Genomic DNA, 20,253 nt, shown 5'->3' on the forward strand with positions numbered 1-20,253 from the left:
AACATTACGACTGAGCCAAGGGTCTGGCTGGTATGGCAGATATCAATCACTTACAGCTCTACATACAGCAGCTTGAGGCTAGGCTTCGGGCTGTTGAGGAGAAACCACAAGTTACTGTGGTGACTCCGACTCGCGCTCCTCAACTTGCCCTGTCCAATAGGTACTCGGGCGAAGCCAAATCATGTCGAGGCTTCGTGAATCAGTGCCAATATACTTGGATGTGAATGCCTCTCACCTTTCAGCTGAGAGGGTGAAAGTAGGCTTTATAATATCATTATTCCAAGATAAAGCCTTGGAATGGGCAACTCCCCTGTAGGAGCGTAATGATGTGGAGACTCAGACGGCCACGTCTTTCCTTAAGGCACTAAAGGCAGTGCTCTTAGGGCCTCAGGTTACCCATGATGCGGCTCTGAATTTATTGGACCTGGTACAAGGGTCTTTGTCTATTAGTTTGTATGCCATCAACTTTCGTACTCTGGCTTCTGAGTTAGATTGGCCAGAGAGAGTCTTAATACCTCTTTTCTGGAGAGGTTTAGCGGGTTTTGTTAAAGATGCTCTTGCCACTAGAGAGGTTCCTCCTACCTTGGAAGAACTCATCACAGTGGCAACGAGAATTGACGTACGTCATAAGGAGCGTAAGCTTGAGTCTATACCATCTCGTCCTAAGATAAAACCTGTCCCTGACTTTTCGGCCTCTCAGGCATCATGCGCTACATCAGAGAACTTACCTACTCCTATGGAGTTAGGACGTACTTCTCCTATGTCCCGTAAGGCTACACCTCCTTTCTGTTTTGTATGCCTTTGGGTGGGACATTATGCCAATAGATGCCCTACTCGTCAGGGAAACTCCCTCGTCTAGTAACTATAAGAGGGGAGTTACTAGACACGTCCTCATCACCCTCTAAATGTTTCTTTCAAGGAAAGCTATCCTTTTCCTCTATGGCCTTGCCAATTAAGGCTTTTGTGGACTCTGGGGCAGATGAGAATTTTGTTTCTTCTGCTTTTGTCACAAAACACAATATTCCTTCTATTATTTTAGCAAGTCCTATTCCAGTGCGGGTTATCAATGGGACTGTTTTATCAGAGTTGATTACATTGAGGACTATTCCCTTACAGCTTTCCTTGCCTCACGATCACGTTGAGGAGATTTCTTTTCTAGTTTTGTCTGAGGGTATAGATGACATACTCTTGGGTCTACCATGGTGTCGCACACATGCTCAATTAATAGATAGGGAGTCTGACAGTATCATAAAATGGGGTTCTTAGTGTGTCATTCTCACTGTCTTTCTGTTGCCCCCAAGACAGTCGCTTCAACCGCGATCCCTGAACTGTCTCCTTTACAGACTCCTTATCTAGACTTTGCAGACGTCTTTTCAAAATAGGGCGCAGAAAAACTTCCTCCACACGGGCCCTATGATTGCGTCATTAATTGTATCCCGGGTTCTGACCACCTAAAGGCAGAGTTTATCCTCTGTCCATACCCGAGACTGAAGCGATGGCCGCCTACATCAGAGACAGTTTGGAGAAGGGCTTTATTCGCAAGTCCGTCTCTCCTGCTGGGGCTGGTTTCTTTTTTGTCCGCAAAAAAGAGGGGGATTTGCGTCCTTGCATTGATTACAGGGGTCTCAATGCTATTACCATCAAAAATAAATATCCTTTACCCCTTATATCTGAGCTGTTTGATAGGCTACGTGGAGCTCGTGTGTTTACTAAGTTGTACCTGCGGGGAGCTTATAACCTGGTGCGTATCCGAGAGGGTGACGAATGGAAGACCGCATATAACACCAGAGACGGTCACTATGAATACTTGGTCATGCCTTTCGAGTTATGTAATGCTCCCGCAGTGTTTCAAGACTTCTACCCTTCTTAGGCTATATCATTTCTCATGAGAGCTAGGCAATGGATCCTGCTAAACTTTCAGCGGTTAAGGAGTGGTCTGAACCACGTTTTTTAAAAGCCGTGCAAGGATTCCTAGGCTTCATTAATTACTACCGGAAGTTTATTCCACATTTCTCCACCCTGGTAACTCCCTTAGTGGCTTTGACCAAGAAAGGAGCAAATCCAAAGGCTTGGTCTGCGGAGACTACGCAGGCTTTTGAGGCAGTTAAGGCGCTTTTTTCCGGTACGCCTGTTCTCCAGAGATGTGATGAGAACAAGTCCTTTATTATGGAGGTGGATGCATCCTCTGTGGGAGCCGGAGCGGTATTATACCAGAAGGTAGCAACGGCAGAAAGACCGTGTTTCTTCTTTGCCAAGACATTCTCCCCCGCTGAAAAGAATTACACCATTGGAGATAGAGAGCTCCTGGCCAAGAAGTTGGCATTAGAGGAGTGGAGTCATCTGCTTGAGGGGGCTGGGCATCCCTTTCAGGTTCACACTGACCATAAGAATCTCATGTACCTTCAGACTGCACAGCATCTGAACCCCAGTCAGGCACGCTGGTCCTTGTTTTTTCTCCCGTTTTAATTTCTCAGTACATTACCTGTCTGGCAATAAGAATAACAAGGCAGATGCTCTCTCTCGGTCCATGGAGTCTACTCAAGAGGAGAACGAAGCACCTCGCCTCATCCTTCCATCTCGGGCTTTTCATACGCTCTCCCATGTGACTTTAGGCCAGATACTTCCAGGGAGGACGTTTGTTCCTCCGGCACTGCAGAATGATATTCTGTCCCGGACCCATACTTCTAAGTTAGGTGGGCATTTTGGTGTAAGACATGCGCAACAATTGCTTGAGAGGTGGTATTGGTGGCCACAGTTTGCTAACCATGTCAGGAGATACGTTCGCTCCTGTTTCTCTTGCGCATGCAACCGTCCCTCACGACAGAGACCTGCTGGTCTCTTACATCCTTTGCCTGTGCCTGACAGACCTTGGGAGGTCGTAGGCATGGATTTCGTGGGGGATCTTCCCTGTTCACAAGGTCATCGGTTTGTCTGGGTTCTTACTGACCATTTTTCCCGGATGGTTCATTTGGTTCCTTTGCGGAATATTCCGTCCTCAAGGTTGTTGTCAAACTGTTCATTAAACACGTCTTCAGACTGCACGGGATGCCAGACCGTATTGTTTGTGATAGGGGTCCACAATTCACTTCCCAGTTCTGGCGTGATCTCTGTAATCTTTTACAGATAGAATTGAACATCTCCTCGGCCTACTATCCGGTAACCAATGGACTGGTCGAACGAACTACCCAGACTATGATCACCTATCTTCAACACTTCGTGTCAGAGAACCAGGATGACACTTACCCTCACCATAAAACGCCTTCTACAAAACACCCTCGACACCGTCGCTCTCCACAACACTCACTCTATACCGCCCTTCTCTGTAATACTCTCTGTACACCTCCCCTCTCCATAAAACAACTTTTACAACGCCGCTCTCAATAATATACCACCTACATTTTCCCTCTCAATAAAACATATTCTACACTGCCTCTATTCATTATAAAACTTCTACACCCACCCTCTCCATAATACAATCTCTTTAACGCCCCTTTGCATAACACACTTTCTACCCCTCTTCTTTCCATAATACAGATTCTACATCACCTTTCTCCATAATCCACCCTCTACACCGCCTTTCCATATCACACTTTCTACATCTCCTCTCTCCATAAAACACCTTCTATACCGCCTTTCTCCGTAACACATACTCAATACTTCCCCTTTCCATAACACACCTCCTACACCGCTTTCTTCATAATACACCCTCTACACCGACCCTCTCCATAATAAACCCTCTACACCGCCTCTTTCCATAACGCACCTTCTATACTGCATCTCTCCATAATACTCCCTCTACACCGCCCCTCTCTATAATGCTCCTTCTACACTGCCCCTCTCTACAATACACACTCTACACTTCCCCTCACCATAAAACACCTTCTACAATTCCTTTCTCCATAAAAAACCCTCAAGACCGCCGCTCTCCACAACACTCACTCTATACCGCTCTTCTCTGTAATACTCTCTCTCCACCTCCCCTCTCCATAAAATACCTTCTACACCGCCTCTCTACATAAGACACTCGCTACACCGCCTCCTTCCATAAAACAGTCTTTACACTGCCTCTCTACATTACACACCTTCTGCACCTCCTCTTTCCATAATACACATTCTATATCGCCTCACTCCATAATACACCCTCTACACGGCCTCTCTCCATAATACACCTTCTATACCGCCTCTCTCCATAATACTCCCTATACACCACCTCTCTCCATATGCTCACTCTACACCGCCCCTCTCTATAATACACCTTATACACCGCCCCTCTTCATAATACACAGGCTACTCTTCTCCTCTAAATAAACACCTTTTACACTGGCTCTCTCCATTATATCCCCTCTCCAAGGCCTCCTCCATAATCAACCTTCTACACCGCCTCTCTACATAAGACACTCGCTACACTGCCTCCATCCATGAAACAGCCTCTATACTGACCCTCTCCATAAAACAACTTCTACAACGCCTCTCTCAATAATATACCACCTACATTTTCCCTCTCAATAAAACATATTCTACACTGCCTCTATTCATTATAAAACTTCTACACCCACCCTCTCCATAATACACTCTCTTTACTTCCCCTTTGCATAACACACTTTCTACCCCTCTTCTTTCCATAATACAGATTCTACATCACCTTTCTCCATAATCCACCCTCTACACCGCCTCTTTCCATATTACACTTTCTATATCTCCTCTCTCCATAAAACACCTTCTATACCGCCTTTCTCCGTAACACATATTCAATACTTCCCCTTTCCATAACACACTTCCTACACCGCTTTCTTCATAATACACCCTCTACACCGACCCTCTCTATAATAAACCCTCTACACCGCCTCTCTCCACAACGCACCTTCTATACCGCATCTCTCCATAATACTCCCTTTACACCGCCCCTCTCTATAATTGTCACGTCCCCACCGGAGTCCGCTCCTGCGACTTCTGCTCCAATCACCAGATGACGCAATGTTCCCACCATGGATAGTGCTGATGATGGGAGGAGTCGGTGCCCGAGGTTCTGCGGAGCACAGGCTCCGCTCAACCACTAGGCTGGGTTTCCCTGGAACCTGCAGTCCCACTGGCTGACTGTAGGTGGCGTGTGTCTCCCGGCTGAAGTGGCCAATATTCACCTGCAGCCTATGGGAAGACACCACACCCTTCTTATTCCCCCTCCTGTCACATGACCACTGCCAGTGATAGTTCTGTTCTCCTGGCTCATGTGCTGTTTGTGTTGTGATTCCTGTGCGCTGACCTTGCTGTTGTTTGACTACCCTCCTGCCTGTCGTTTTTGTACCTTGCTGCCAGTTCCGGATTTGACCCCTGCTTTGTCTCCTCACTATGACCTTGCCTGCCGATTCTGTTCCTGCTTTGCATCTCCTGGATTTTGACCCTGCCTGACGACCACGGACTACAGTCTAGCACAGGTAGCGATCTCTGAGGCTCTGTGTAATTCCAAATCCCTGTAAAGGGGTTAAAAGGTTGCAGAGTTCTTGGGGTCCTGCTTTGTGAGTGGCGTTTCTCTAGATTCCCCTTACAGCCAGTCTGAGTCTGTGGCTCCTATCAGGCATTACATTATCACTGGCCCACTAACACAGAGAAAAAAAAAAAATGGATCCTCTCCAAGCTGTGATGGACCAGGTGCTGACCCTGTCTGGCTTGGTTCAAGGACTTGCACAGCAGATGCAAGAGCTCCAGTCTGCCCAGGTCCAAGCTTCTGCAGCACCTTCCTCATCATGTCCAGAGTCCCATCGACATCAAGGGAGCAGATCACGTTGGGGAGACCATCATGGAGAGCCTGGATCTCAGAGACAATCGCCTCCAGAGCAGCAACTGCACCTGATTGAGCCCCAGGATACTCACTCAGGTGCCCAGGTACTCCCTGCAGATCCTATGAAGTTATTGTTACCTGTCTCATTGTCTCACCAGGGAAAAGCTGTGTGGCTACAGGCTTTTATTGATTGTGGGTCTGTGGCTAATTTCATAAACTCTGATGTAGTAAGAGAGCTGAGTTTGCCTTTGCTGAGACTGAACTCTCCCATTAAAATCTCTGCAATTGATAATACCCCTCTCACTCAGGGTGTGGTTAACCTTGTAACTCCAGAGATCTTCATGCTTGTGGGGGCTCTGCATATAGAATCAGTGTCATTTTTTGTTCTTGAGAACCTGACCGCAGCAGTGGTATTGGGCATGTCATGGCTGCGCGCAAGCATAACCCCGTCATAGACTGGCACCAGGGTGAGATTGTGCGCTGGAGCCCTGAGTGTCAGGAGACGTGTATGTCGTTATCTGTTAACCTGACTAGAGCTGAACCTGTCCTTATACCTCACAGACATGTTCTCTGTTTCTGACTCTGAAAAATTGCCTCCACACAGAGAATATGACTTCCCCATAGATTTGGTTCCCAATTCCCGACTCCCCAAGGGTAGGATTTATAATCTTTCTGGTCCAGAACGTCAGGCCATGAAAGATTATATAGCAGACAGTCTGCAGAGAGGGTTTATTAGACCATCCAGGTCACCAGTCGGCGCTGGATTCTTTTGTGGAGAAAAAAGATGGTGGCCTCAGACCTTGCATTGACTACCGGGAACTTAATGCCATTACCGTAAAGAATCAGTACCCTCTGCCACTGATCCCCGATCTCTTTAACCAGCTCACAGGAGCCCGGTGCTTCACAAAGCTGGATCTCAGGGGTGCATATAACCTAATCCGCATCAGAGAAGGGGATGAGTGGAAAATAGCATTTAATACTCCAGAGGGACACTATGAATACTTGGTAATGCCGTTTGGGTTAAGTAATGCGCCGGCGATCTTTCAGGCCTTTGTCAATGACCTTTTCAGGGATATCTGTGGTCAACATGTGGTGGTCTATCTGGATGACATCCTGATTTATTCTCCTGATGCTAAGTCACATGTCAAACATGTCCGCACTGTACTCCAGAGACTCAGGGAGAACTCCCTATTTGCTAAGTTTGAAAATGTGTTTTTGTTTTTTTTTGTTGATGAGGTTAATTTCCTGGGTTATATATTGTCTGCAGGAGGCTTCCGCATGGATCCCTCTAAGCTACAGCCGATTAAGGAGTGGGTGCAACCCAAGTCCCTGAAAGCCTTGCAGCGTTTCCTTGGGTTTGCAAATTACTATCGCAAATTTATTAGGGATTTTTCCAGGATTGCCAAACCCCTCACTGATTTAACTAAAAAGGGGGCTGATGTGGTTAATTGGAAGCCAGAGGCGATCCATGCCTTCTCTACATTAAAAGAATGTTTTTCCTCAGACCTGATTCTGGTTCAGCCTGACCTCATGCGTCCGTTTATTGTAGAAGTCGATGCATCCGAAGTTGGAGTGGGGGCGGTGCTATCACAAGGTACTCCGTCTCTCACTCAACTTCGTCCTTGTGCCTTCTTTTCCCGCAAATTTCCCCCCACCGAGACAAACTATGATATTGGTAATCGTGAGCTGTTGGCCATTAAATGGGCCTTCGAGGAATGGCGCCACTTCCTCGAGGGTGCCAAACATAAGGTCACAGTTCTCACAGACCACAAGAACCTCACCTATCTGGAATCTTCTAAGAGACTCAATCCTAGGCAAGCTCGGTGGGCATTGTTCTTCTCCAGATTTGATTTCGTGGTGACGTTTCGGCCCGGTACCAAGAACACGAGAGCTGATGCACTTTCCCGTAGCTTCTGTCCCTCTCAGTCAGAAAACATCGAACCAGTCCTTATTTTAGGTAAGGGCATTGTGGTATCATTGGTATCCATAGATTTGATAGAACAAATCCGTGATGCCCAAGACCAGGCCCCTGAAACCACTCCTGCCCGTAAACTGTTTGTCGCTCCCCCACTTCGTCTACGGGTACTTCAGGAGTCCCATAATTCTGTCCTTGCAGGTCACCCTGGTATAGGCAATACCCTCCGACTAGTAACTAGGAGCTTTTGGTGGCCAACCATAGCAAAGGACTGTAAGGAATACGTCGTGGCCTGTGAAACTTGTGCACCCCATACCCGTCCCGCTGGATTTCTCCAGTCCCTACCTATTCCAGAAAGTCCTTGGACCCACCTCTCCATGGACTTCATCACTGACGTTCCACCCTCAGAAGGGAAAACTTGTATCTGGGTAGTAGTGGATAGATTTAGTAAATAGTGTCATTTTGTTCCGTTGTCCGGTTTACCTAATTTTGAAATGCTTAGCAGGTTGTTCATTAGGCATATTGTGCGGTTACACGGGGTTCCTGAAAATATTGTTTCTGACAGAGGAACGCAGTTCGTCTCGAAATTCTGGAGGGCTTTTTGTAAAAAGATTAATATAGAGTTATCTTTTTCTTCCGCCTATCACCCAGAGACCAATGGTCACACTGAACATTCTAATCAAATCTTAGAACAATATCTCCGGTGTTATGTGTCTGATCATCAGTCTAACTGGGTGGAATATCTACCACTAGCTGAGTTTGCCATTAATAACCAGTATCAGGAGTTTATCCAGACTACCCCTTTTTTTTGCAATTTCGGGTTGCATCCACGTTTTGGCTCCTTTTCTTCCGCTATAGTGGATACTCCTGAGGCTGAAAGCACTGTGAACAAACTGAAGGCTATCTGGTCTGAGGTGAGAGAAAACGTGAAGAGGGCACAGGGTGGTCAGGCCTCAGCTGCTAATAAGAGGCGTTCCAAGGGCCCAAGCCTTGGAGTTGGGGATAAGGTATGGTTGTCCACCCGTCATATTAAACTCAAGGTCCCTTCTGCTAAGCTGGGTCCCAGATTTATTTGACCTTACAAGATAGTCGAGGTCATCAATCCCACAGCTTTCCGCCTGAACCTGCCTCAGTCCTTCAAAATATCGAACGTGTTCCACAAATCCCTCCTCAAGTTGTATCGTATTCCCATTCTCCAAGTCAGGCCCCCCCCTCCTCCTGTTTTGGTCAAGGGTAACCTGGAGTATGAAGTGCAGAGGATCCTTGACTCCCGTATTGTCAGAGGGGCGGTGCAGTATCTTGTACATTGGAAGGGTTATGGCCCTGAGGAACGATCATGGGTCCCAGCAAGTGAGGTCCACGCTAAAGGTCTGGTCAGGCGATTTCACCTCCAGTTCCCTGACAAACCAGGTTTTGAGGGTCCGGTGGCCCCTCGTGGAGGGGGGGGTACTGTCACGTCCCCACCGGAGTCCGCTCTTGTGACTTCTGCTCTGATCACCAGACGACACCATGTTCCCACCATGGATAGTGCTGATGATGGGAGAGGAGTCGGTGCCCGAGGTTCTGCGGAGCACAGGCTCCGCTCAACCGCTAGGCTGGGTTTCCCTGGAACCTGCAGTCCCACTGGCTGACTGTAGGTGACGTGTGTCTCCCGGCTGAAGTGGCCAACATTCACCTGCAGCCTATGGGAAGACATCACACCCTTCTTATTCCCCCTCCTTTCACATGACCACGGCCAGTGATAGTTCTGTTCTCCTGGCTCATGTGCTGTTTGTATTGTGATTCCTGTGCGCTGACCTTGCTGTTGTTTGACTACCCTCCTGCATGTCGTTTTTGTACCTTGCTGCCAGTTCCGGATTTGACCCCTGCTTTGTCTCCTCACTATGCCCTTGCCTGTCGATTTTGTTCCTGTTTTGCATCTCCTGGATTTTGACCCTGCTTGACGACCATGGACTACAGTCTAGCACAGGTAGCGATCTCTGAGGCTCTGTGTAATTCCAAATCCCTGTAAAGGGGTTAAAGGGTTGCAGAGTTCTTGGGGTCCTGCTTTGTGAGTGGCTTTTCTCTAGATTCCCCTTACAGCCAGTCTGAGTCTGTGGCTCCTATCAGGCATTACAATAATGCTCCTTCTACACTGCCCCTCTCCACAATACACACTCTACACTTCCCCTCGCCATAAAACACCACCTACAATTCCTTTCTCTATAAAATACCCTCGACACCGCCGCTTCCCACAACACTAACTCTATACCGCCCTTCTCTGTAATACTCTCTCTACAGCTCCCCTCTCCATAAAATACCTTCTACACCGCCTCTCTCCATTATACACCCTCTCCAAGACATCCTACATAATAGACTTTCTACACCGCCTCTCTACATAAGACACTCGCTACACCGCCTCCTTCCATAAAACAGTCTTTACACTGCCTCTCTACATTACACATCTTCTGCTCCTCCTCTTTCCATAATACACATTCTACATCGCCTCACTCCATAATACACCCTCTACACAGCCTCTCTCCATAATACACCTTCTACCCGCCTCTATCTCTACCTACAGGTATACAGACATATATTACAAAAGAACTGGGAGCAATTCCACATATTCATATCAAAATATCAAATTTTATTATAATTTAGTGACAAAAAGTGAAAAAGACATATATACATAAAAAGTTTTTTCTAAAATTGTAATGTTTCAGTTCTACAACACACATGGTGCATTGGATGAATGCGCCTTAATATGATTAATTCATGACAGTTTTACAATAAATGTTCAATTATCATACAATTTTTGTTTCATTTAGTGACTACACTCTGATGGGAGATAACTATTTGTTATGTTGTTATTAAGTTGGACTGTATAAATAATTTTATCCTGATGGTAGCCGGCAGATGTAGCTAACATTAGCCATGTGATGAGTGTAATCACATTTAAACGGTATGCATTTGTCTCTCTGGGAGGCTGCCGATTAATTTACTATCCTATACTTGTAGTTACTGTGATCACAATTCATTACATAGAATGCGATTATTTCTACCTTTGCAGTTACTGTATTCAATGACTATTATAACCACAGGTTACCGTTACTGTTCTGCGGGTGACCACTGTTTCCGGCGAGGAGTGCTTCCTGCATAAGAGTCCTGCAGTTTCTTCTGACATGTCCATAATTGCCACATCTGAAACACATAGTATCTAAGATTCCTCGGTGGGAGGCGTTGCTGGGGTCCGCCTGGATATGGTTGTTGAGGTGAGTATAATTGAAGAGGAGGGTACTCCTGGCGTTGGATCTGTTGGTCTTGGTTGACAGTGTGAGGAAAGAGTTAACTTTTACACTGGTTAGAAAAATCATGGACTTTCATTCTCCTTTGCAAAGAGCGCAACCAGACTTGTTTATGTAAAAGAATATGAGACAGTTTCAAGGACTTGGAATGTTTTGACTTAGAAGAGAGAGAAAAACACCTTGTTATGGGTAGCAGATTGTTTTGGGAATAAAAGTCATCATGCTAATTTCTCTTGCTGGGAACATGTAATCCACGCCTATAATGAATGTAGACTAATGAATATGCATGTTACATAGTTACACCCTAATTGTTTTTTGTATAACTCTGTATCAAAACAAATCAATACAGTTCACTTCGGAGCCGCACATCTCCAGCTTTTATGTGTATATCAGTGTCTGCCTATATATCATTATAGCTGAGGGGAAAGCAGAGGGGGTTATCGGGACTCCCTCTGCATTAGGTCATCACTGGCAAAAGTTGTGACCATTAGGTCAACCTAACATTTCTGGCGCCCGAAAGCAGGAACCCGTTTCCCAGGACCCGGTGGATCATCTTGCCAACCCGAGGAGGAGGTGACCAGACGTGGGGACCAGAAACACCTGGCCAGGTAAGAGTTGAACACTTTCTGCTCTTTGCTCTGCTCCACATCTCTATTCTCTTCCCTCCTCAACGTGCAAGAGGTACACTGTGAGTAGATACAGAGTAATTGGCGGGTCACTACTGAACTCTGAGAGAACTTTTGCCAGCAGATGTTTTCTGTGTCCTTGTCTGTTTGTTTGTCTGCTCTCTGTGCTTTGTTTTTGTTGTCCGTCCAAGATCAGAGGAGTTGGTAACATCTGGTTCCTCCAGGCTAAAACTGTGTGCCCAGGGTCAGGCCGGACACCTTCGGGTTATGGAGCGAGTACAGTGGGACCAGTTCCAGTGCTAAAACCACCTTGGGACGAACCAGATAACCAACTCCATTGGCCCTCATGTCAGTGAGTGTTGCTAAGGGAACAGTGTGTCTGCCCTGTCCAATGGATGTAATATTCACTGCCTTAGCGTTAGGTGGGATAGCCCTGTTTGCCATTGCTATTGGATATAGAATGTACCTTTGGTAAAAGAAGGGTAACCCAGCGCCATTCAACATACACAGCCCCCTCTGAACAGTTAGGACACCACCTTTCAGTAGGAATACAGATCAAGAGTCAGTCTCTGGGTACTTCCAGGATAGGTGGTTCTAGACCTCACCTTAGATAGGAATACAAATAAGGAGTTAGTCTCTGAGTACTTCCAGGATAGGTAGGTCTAGTCCAAGGGACGTTCAAGGGTCTAAAAGCTGAAGAAGATAGACGAAGAATGGGGCAAGGAATATCAAAGGACAGAAGAGCTGGATGCACCCTGCAACATCTCATTACGTGTTATCATGGCAAAAGAACAGCCAGTCAGTGCAAGGAAGTTTTTAAGACATTTGGATTGAAGGGGAAGGATCAATTGGACCCCAACAAATGGGACAAAATAAGAGATACTAGAGCAGGAGTAATAGCAGATAAATCATGGACTGAACTAGTCAGAACTCTTTCTGACATGGCAAAAACAGCCCACAATCAAGGCTGGATATACCATGAAGAATCAGACACATGGGAAGAAACTGGGAAGAAGGCTAATAAGGATCAGCAGCCTTCTCCGTACCTGTCAACTACTCCTGCAACAACTCCAAAAATAGCAGGACCCCCGGGATGGACCTGCACAAACTGTGGCCAACAAAATCCGGACTGGAGTGAAACATGCATAGCCTGTGGAGCCCCACAGCACAAGCCACAGCACCAGTGCCTCTTTATCCCGTAGTGGAAAGAAGAGTCCTAATAGGACCACCTGTTAATCCACAAAACCCAGATGCTCCCAGAGATGCAGTTCCTCGTACGTATGAAGACTACGTACCCTGGACTCCAGACGAGCAGATGGCTTTCCTGCAAAATGCTCCAGACCAGACTAGAAACCCAGTCAGTTTTTCACGTTACCTGAACCAAATACAGGTCTCCTACAGAAGCACTTGGTTGGACATGGAGGGCTTATGTAGAGTTAAAATGTCCCCCGAGATGTATGCCAAACTCACTGCCCATCTGACAGGACATGTTCCAGCTGATACCCGTAATGTGGAATTGGGCCAAGACTTCATGACAAGACTCAATCTCTTCTGCGCCCAGGAGCAACGAACTAAGGGCACAATGGGACCAGTGCATCAAGGTCCTGTGGAGAATGTTAGCTCATTTTACTACAGATTAATGCAGTCATTCGCAGATGAAGGGCTGGACTTACAAGAAGGCGCAATACGTCGCCTCATGGTAAGATCCTTCATGGATGGGATACATGCACCTCTGGCAGATAGACTGAAAGCATGCTGCCCCGAATGGAGAAACATAGAAGACATAGATCTTCTAGTCAACAAAGCAAGTGGCTTAGAAACTGACGCAAAGGACAAAAGGACCAACAAGAAAGTTGTCATAGCAGCAGTGGACGGTCAGCCAGAAGGCACAAGAAAGAAGGCACCGACCTGCTACTATTGTGGGATCAGAGGACATGTGATCAGAGACTATAGAAAGAAGAAGAGGGACACTCAAAACCAGCCCGAGAGTCAGGAGGAGAAGACTGCCTGACTTGCGGCCGCACAGGACAGGGATGCCAGAGGTCCATTTATACATGTTCGCCTTCAAATTGGCAACAAGGAAATCAGGGCTCTGGTGGACTCAGGAGCCTCATGCTCCGTACTCCCCAGGAACCTGGTGCCTGAAGGATCCATCTCATCTGAAGCTACTGTAGTGTCCGGTTTTGATGGACAAGCCCAGATAATACCAATAATACATCCAGTGAAGGTGAAACTGGGACCATACATGTTCGTGTCCAAATTCTTAGTGTCCCCCCTGGGTGGAGATGCCCTAGTGGGAGCAGATGTACTATCAAGATTACAAGCTCAGATTGTATACAATGAAGATGGATCTGCTATCCTGCAAATTCCGGAGGATATTCCTGAAGAAGTCCTGTGCACTCTTCAAATGATCGAAGATCAACCAGAATCTGATGCCACACAGGAAGCAAACACGGATCCAGTACTTCTACAAGTTCCTGCAAAACTCTGGTCCACATCAAAAACTGACCTCGGCACACTACCTGTGCCCCCCGTAAAAGTTTCAGTCAAGGCTGGAATTACACCACTGCAGCTGAGACAATATCCTCTCAACGCTCAACAGGAAGCTGCCCTGGATCAACAGATAAAAGAACTGCTGAAGTCAGGAGCTCTCAGAACTACTAAGTCTCCGTGCAACACTCCGCTGTTTCCTGTCAAGAAGAGACAAGTGAAAAAAGGTGACCCAGTCACGTATCGGATGGTACATGATTTGAGGGCAGTGAACTCAATACTGCAGCCCCTCACTCCTGTTGTTTTTAATCCACATACACTGCTTACACAGGTACCGGCTACATCTACCCATTATACGGTCCTAGACCTTGCTAATGCTTTTTTCTCAGTACCACTGGACCCAGCATGTCAAGACCTCTTTGCATTCACGCACAAGCAAAATCAGTACACGTGGACCAGGCTGCCTCAAGGAATGCAGCATTCCCCTACCCTATATACTCAGGCTATGAGTAGTGTCCTTCAAGGCTGGTAGCCTGCTGAACGCTGTGTCCTACTCCAGTACGTGGATGATTTACTACTGTGCTGCCCTAGTGAAGAAGAATGTAAAACGGCTTCTATAAGCCTTCTTATCTTTCTAGCAGAATCTGGATGCAAAGCAAGCAAAGATAAACTACAATTCTGCAAAACGAGGGTCCCTTTCCTGGGTCACTGTCTCTCTGTGGGACAAAAACACCTCAGCCCGGACAGACAAGAATTGATTAGAAAAGCAAGCATTCCTAGGAATCTCAAACAGCTCTGATGATTTTTAGGGCTAATATCATTCTGCAGACAATGGATTCCCAATGCATCGCTACTCATGCAACCGTTGTATGATTGCACGAAGAATGTTCCTTTCTGCCTTACAGAAGAAGCTCGACAAAACTTTCAACAGCTCAAAGAACTAGTGATTGATGCACCTGCTCTTGCACTACCGAACTATGATCTCACCTTCTATCTGTTAGTAGCAGAGCTTCAAGGATTTGCCGTAGGAGTACTCACCCAGAAGACGGACAAACATCACATAATCGGGTACTACTCCTCTCAACTCGACAACGTCACCAAAGCAGCACCAACCTGTGTCCGTGCTGTTACAGCAGTTTCAAACATACTGCAGAAAGCATCTGAAATCTCACTCTATTTTCCGACCACCATCCTTACCAGCCATGACATCTATGCTGTTCTCAATCAACTGCAGTTGAAACATCTCTCCATGGCAAGACAAGTCAGACTTCAGTGCACGCTGTTGCTACCCCCAAACATCTCATTTGCTCGAGTGACAAGTCTAAACCTCGCTGATCTGCTGATCTTCACAAGTTTAGAAGGGGGGACAGAAGAAGAGAGTGACAAACGTACCAGCGCACAATTTGACCATGATTGTCAAGAACTCATTGAACATGAGGCAAAGCCCCTGCACAATATTCAGGCAACACCGCTTACAAATCCAGACTTTGAACTCTTTGTGGATGGAAGCAGATATGCCGATGACACAGGCAAGTTCCACACCGGATTTGCAGTAGTAACTCTATATGCAGTCTTAACCAAACAACCGCTATCTCCGCGCATATCTGCCTAAGAAGCGTAAATTCTTGCCCTCATCTGGGCAATTGAGTTTCTGGAAGAACGAACAACGACCATCTACACGGACTCAGCCTATGCACACGGCATTGTGTATGACTTTGGCACTATCTGGCAGACTAGAGGATTCCTCACAGCGGCAGGAAATCCCATCAGGCATGGAGCCTCAGTGAAGAAACTAATGGAAGTAGCCTTGATACCAAAACAGCTAGCTATCATAAAGGTTGCTGCCCACACCAAGGCTCAAACACCCGAGGCAAGGGGAAATCGCTTGGCCGACCAAATAGCAAAACAAGCAGCCTTACTCCCTTTGAAGGAGACGGAAACAGTGTCAACGACGGAGGAAGAAACGCAGAACCTCTCTGAGACACAGGAAAACGCCTCTGAGGAAGAAAAGGCCGGATGGCGGGCCAAGGGGGCAGAAAAGGTGGAGGGGATTTGGCGCCTAAATGGACTTTCCATCCTGCCACGCAGTTGGTTCCCTGCCATTTTCCAAATACTCCACTAACCTACGCACGGTAGCACAAACATCATGAACCAGATGCAACCTCATTGGGTAGCCCCCGGCTTCAGACAATACGCCTCCCAGAGAATAAAAGCTTGTCACATTTGTCAACAGCATAATCCAGGCCAGCTAACTAAAACCCCGCAAAGACACATGCCAAAGAGGACAAATAGACTATATTCAGCTGCCAAAACATGGCATCTACGAGTTTGTACTTGTCTGTGTAGACCTCTTCTCAGGATGGCCAGAGGCCTACCCTGTCAGCTCAGCCACGGCCAGAATCACAGCAAAAAAAACTGGCCTGTGAGCTGGTACCCCGGTTTGGACTCCCTGAAGTCATAGAGTCAGACCGAGGTACCCATTTCACTGGACAAGTTTTCCAGAACACTTGTGCCCTGTTAGGCATTCAGTCAGCCTTACACACGCCTTACCACCCACAGTCATCAGGGAAGGTGGAAAGGTTAAATGGAACTCTAAAGCTCAAACTAGCCAAGGCAGTGGAGGAGACTGGTAGACCATGGACAGAATGTCTCCCCATAGCTCCTTATTCCATAAGGACCACCCCGCAGGGAAAGCACAGGCTCTCACCCTTTGAAATACTCTTTGGTAGTGCACCCAGTTTAGGATGCTACGTCCCGCAGGAGTTACACCTGCAATGTGATAGCCTAATGTCTTATGTTGTTTCCCTGCAGAAGTGGCTAACTGAAACCCACCAAAGGGTCTATTCTTCTCTACCTGACCCTGATGCTGTTCCAGGAACCCACTCCCTAAAGCCTGGTGACCGGGTCTACCTAAAGAAGCACGTGAGAAAGACCCTCGAGCCACGATTCGAAGGGCCTTTGACTGTCCAGCTGACCACTCCAGCCTCTGTCAAACTTGAGGGGAGATCGACATGGGTCCATGCCAGCCACTGCAAGAAGGCCTAATACTGCTGATAAGTATTTCTATGTGTACTTCCTTTTTGGGGCCTTCTACACCACGGCAGAATTCATTTGAGACCCACCATGAAGTGTTGGCTGAAAAACTTGAGATCACAGACTGCTGGATATGTACACACGCACCTGTGACAGCCTCTTCTATGCCTTACTTAGCCATACCAGTCCCAATAAACGAAGTGTTCCAATGGGGAGGCTGTTACAATAGACTATCAGTCAATGACACCAAGTATCAAAAACTGTGGAACACTAGTGTGCCCATACCAATAGTAGGATGGGTAGATTTCCCCTGGTGGCAAGGAAACCTTACTACCGACCTTCCCGGAACCCAGCAATATTTAGCTTTTGAAGGAAGCAGCTGGGTACCCCGTAATTACACAAAAACACCTACTATGGGCAAGATTCCAACAGAAGGAATCAAAATAAGTTTTGGGCGAACCTCTGACAGTACTGATGCATTTAAACCCTTGCTGTTAGAGAGACATCTGCATGACCATGGGTGGGTATACAATTCATAGTTTCCAGAAGACACAAATGATACTTGTTACTCCCAACCCGGAAATTTATGGTGCAATGATTCTGACCCATATGTGCCTGGCCGAGAAACCTGTGGTGAACAGTCCACAGGCTATTGTAGTCCCCTAGGCCAACTTCCCAGATGGTGTATGCTCAGAAACATATCGGCCTTTATAGATATAGTACATAGACTCGTACTACAACATTCTGCTATCTGGGATCTCCCGCCGCAGACCTACTGGGTTTGTGGTTACAATGCCTACAAATGGTTACCAGTAGGAGTAAATGGCACCTGCACCCTAGCCCGCTTGACTCCTGCCACCTTCATTATCAATACCACTGACATACCGGCAGGAAAAATGCCTCTCCACTTACTGGTAAAGAGAGCGGCAGATAACAAAGACAGGCCTAGTGGCCGACCCCATGTGGTTCAAATGAGCCATGTCAACAAATTTTTCAGTTCTCTTTTTCTCTATCCCATGATAATGCAGATGTATGATAAGTTGGTGGACAGCACCGACTATCTTGATGATCAAATTTTTGAGGTTCTCCAAGCAGTAAATAGTACCATTGCCATACAGAGACAATTAATCATTGTAACCAACCAACATACTTTGGTACTGGATTACCTCACTGCGGCCCAAGGGGGGATGTGCCAAATAATAGGCCCCAGCTGTTGTCACTACATAGATCCAAAAGGAACCTTAAAAGGACAAGCCAGTTTAACTGAGATACAAAAGCTGAGGAAAAAACATGATGAGGAGTACTCAGAAGCTCAGATGATTAGTGGAGCAATACCTTTTCAATGTTCAACCCTGCAAACTGGTTTAAGGGAATAGGAGGATGGTTCATGGGGATACTGCAATCAGTATTCCAAGTGCTACTCTGTTTATTAGATGCCTATGTAGTGTTTAAGTTGCTAATGGCTTTGTTTTCCCGCTGCTTGAGGAAATGCAAATACAATGATTATTCAGCACCCCTATGAAATCACTAATATGCTTTTTCTCTTTTCTACTCTTTCCTCTAGAGTTCACCTTGGCGTATCATGATGCGACTCTTGTCGGGAGGCTTGCAGGTAGCTTTCTGGAGGACGGATGTGGACGACACTCCCCGAGCAACCCGCGGCGAGGAAAGTATCTGGTGGCTAGCCTGCTGTACACCGCTTCTCGATGGGCCCCCATCCATCATGCACACCAAAAGGGGGGATTGTGAGGAAAGAGTTAACTTTTACACTGGTTAGAAAAATCATGGACTTTCATTCTCCTTTGCAAAGAGCGCAACCAGACTTGTTTTACGTAAAAGACTATGAGACAGTTTCAAGGACTTGGAATGTTTTGACTTAGAAGAGAGAGAAAAACACCTTGTTATGGGTAGCAGATTGTTTTGGGAATAAAAGTCATCATGTTAATTTCTCTTGCTGGGAACATGTATTCCATGTCCTTAAAGGAATGTAGACTAATGATTATGCATGTTACATAGTTACGCCCTAATTGGTTTTTGTATAACCCTCTGTATCAAAACAAATCAATACAGTTCACTTCGGAGCTGCACATCTCCAGCTTTTATGTGTATATCAGCATCTGCCTATATATCATTATAGCTGAGGGGAAAGCAGGGGGGGTTACCGGGACTCCCTCTGCATTAGGTCATCACTGGCAAAAGTTGTGACCGTTAGGTTGACCTAACAGCAGGAGCATTATACATAAGCGGCATAGTATTAGAGGTAGAATTGGTGGAGGCAGATTACTTCTGAATAGACTTAGAAATTCGGAGAACCTGTGTAGTGGGGAGCTCTGGGTATTCAGGTCTGGCGTCTTCAATTTTCAATCTGATAGAGTCCTTAAGTCCTTTGACAAGACGTTATGAAGTGAACACGTTTGAAGGGGACAGACATGTCATAGCCTTGATCACCAAAGGAAGTGAATAATCTCATATAGAATTTTTCAGCCAACTCATTGTCTTCTTGGGATGCATTGGTGATATTTTAGGAGAAGTCCACTAGGCGATCTTTTCCTCATGATTGGACTTGGTGGCAGAACTTGACTCCAGATCTGAAATCCTCCGTTGAATCCAGAGCGCTCTAGTCAAGAACAGATTACATGACTGGGTAAAAAATAGTACTGGCTTTTGATGCTGGCTGAGTTAGATAGATCCTTCCAAATTGCAGCATAGGTTGTACAGATTTCCTGACGTCTTCTGTAGAAAGGCATAGGCTGCTTCTCCAGGTCTGATAATTGAGTGAGTAGGCTATTAACTTGGACTGGGGTAAAGAGGACATACTTGTTTTCTTCTGGTTTAGGATCCGAAATGGTTTCACCCATTGGGGCTAGTGGGAGCATGACAGCAGAGGGTGCTGGTAGGCCAGTCGGTAATTCATCCGATGCCCCTAGGAGTGGTGATGTGGAAATACATTCTGGCTGCAGTAAATCATTGGGGTAGTTAGGGGTCATAGCCAAAGGATGAATTGCTTCTTTGAAGTACCGTGCGGTGTCAGGACTTGTAGTGACCAGACGGATTTCTTCTAGTGAGGATATGGGACAGTAACTAATGATAGTATCCACAAGAGCCTGTGTGCATTGTTTGACTGGGAGC

The 20,253-nt window shown here is 46.5% G+C and overlaps 1 pseudogene; it reads left to right on the forward strand.

Annotated features, from left to right (window-relative positions):
* Positions 1-1,899: 1,899 nt before the first annotated feature.
* Positions 1,900-19,041, forward strand: LOC142304580 (uncharacterized; annotated as a pseudogene).
* Positions 19,042-20,253: the final 1,212 nt, after the last annotated feature.

The sequence above is a fragment of the Anomaloglossus baeobatrachus genome, chromosome 1 (assembly GCF_048569485.1).
Source record: "Anomaloglossus baeobatrachus isolate aAnoBae1 chromosome 1, aAnoBae1.hap1, whole genome shotgun sequence".
Taxonomy (NCBI): domain Eukaryota; kingdom Metazoa; phylum Chordata; class Amphibia; order Anura; family Aromobatidae; genus Anomaloglossus; species Anomaloglossus baeobatrachus.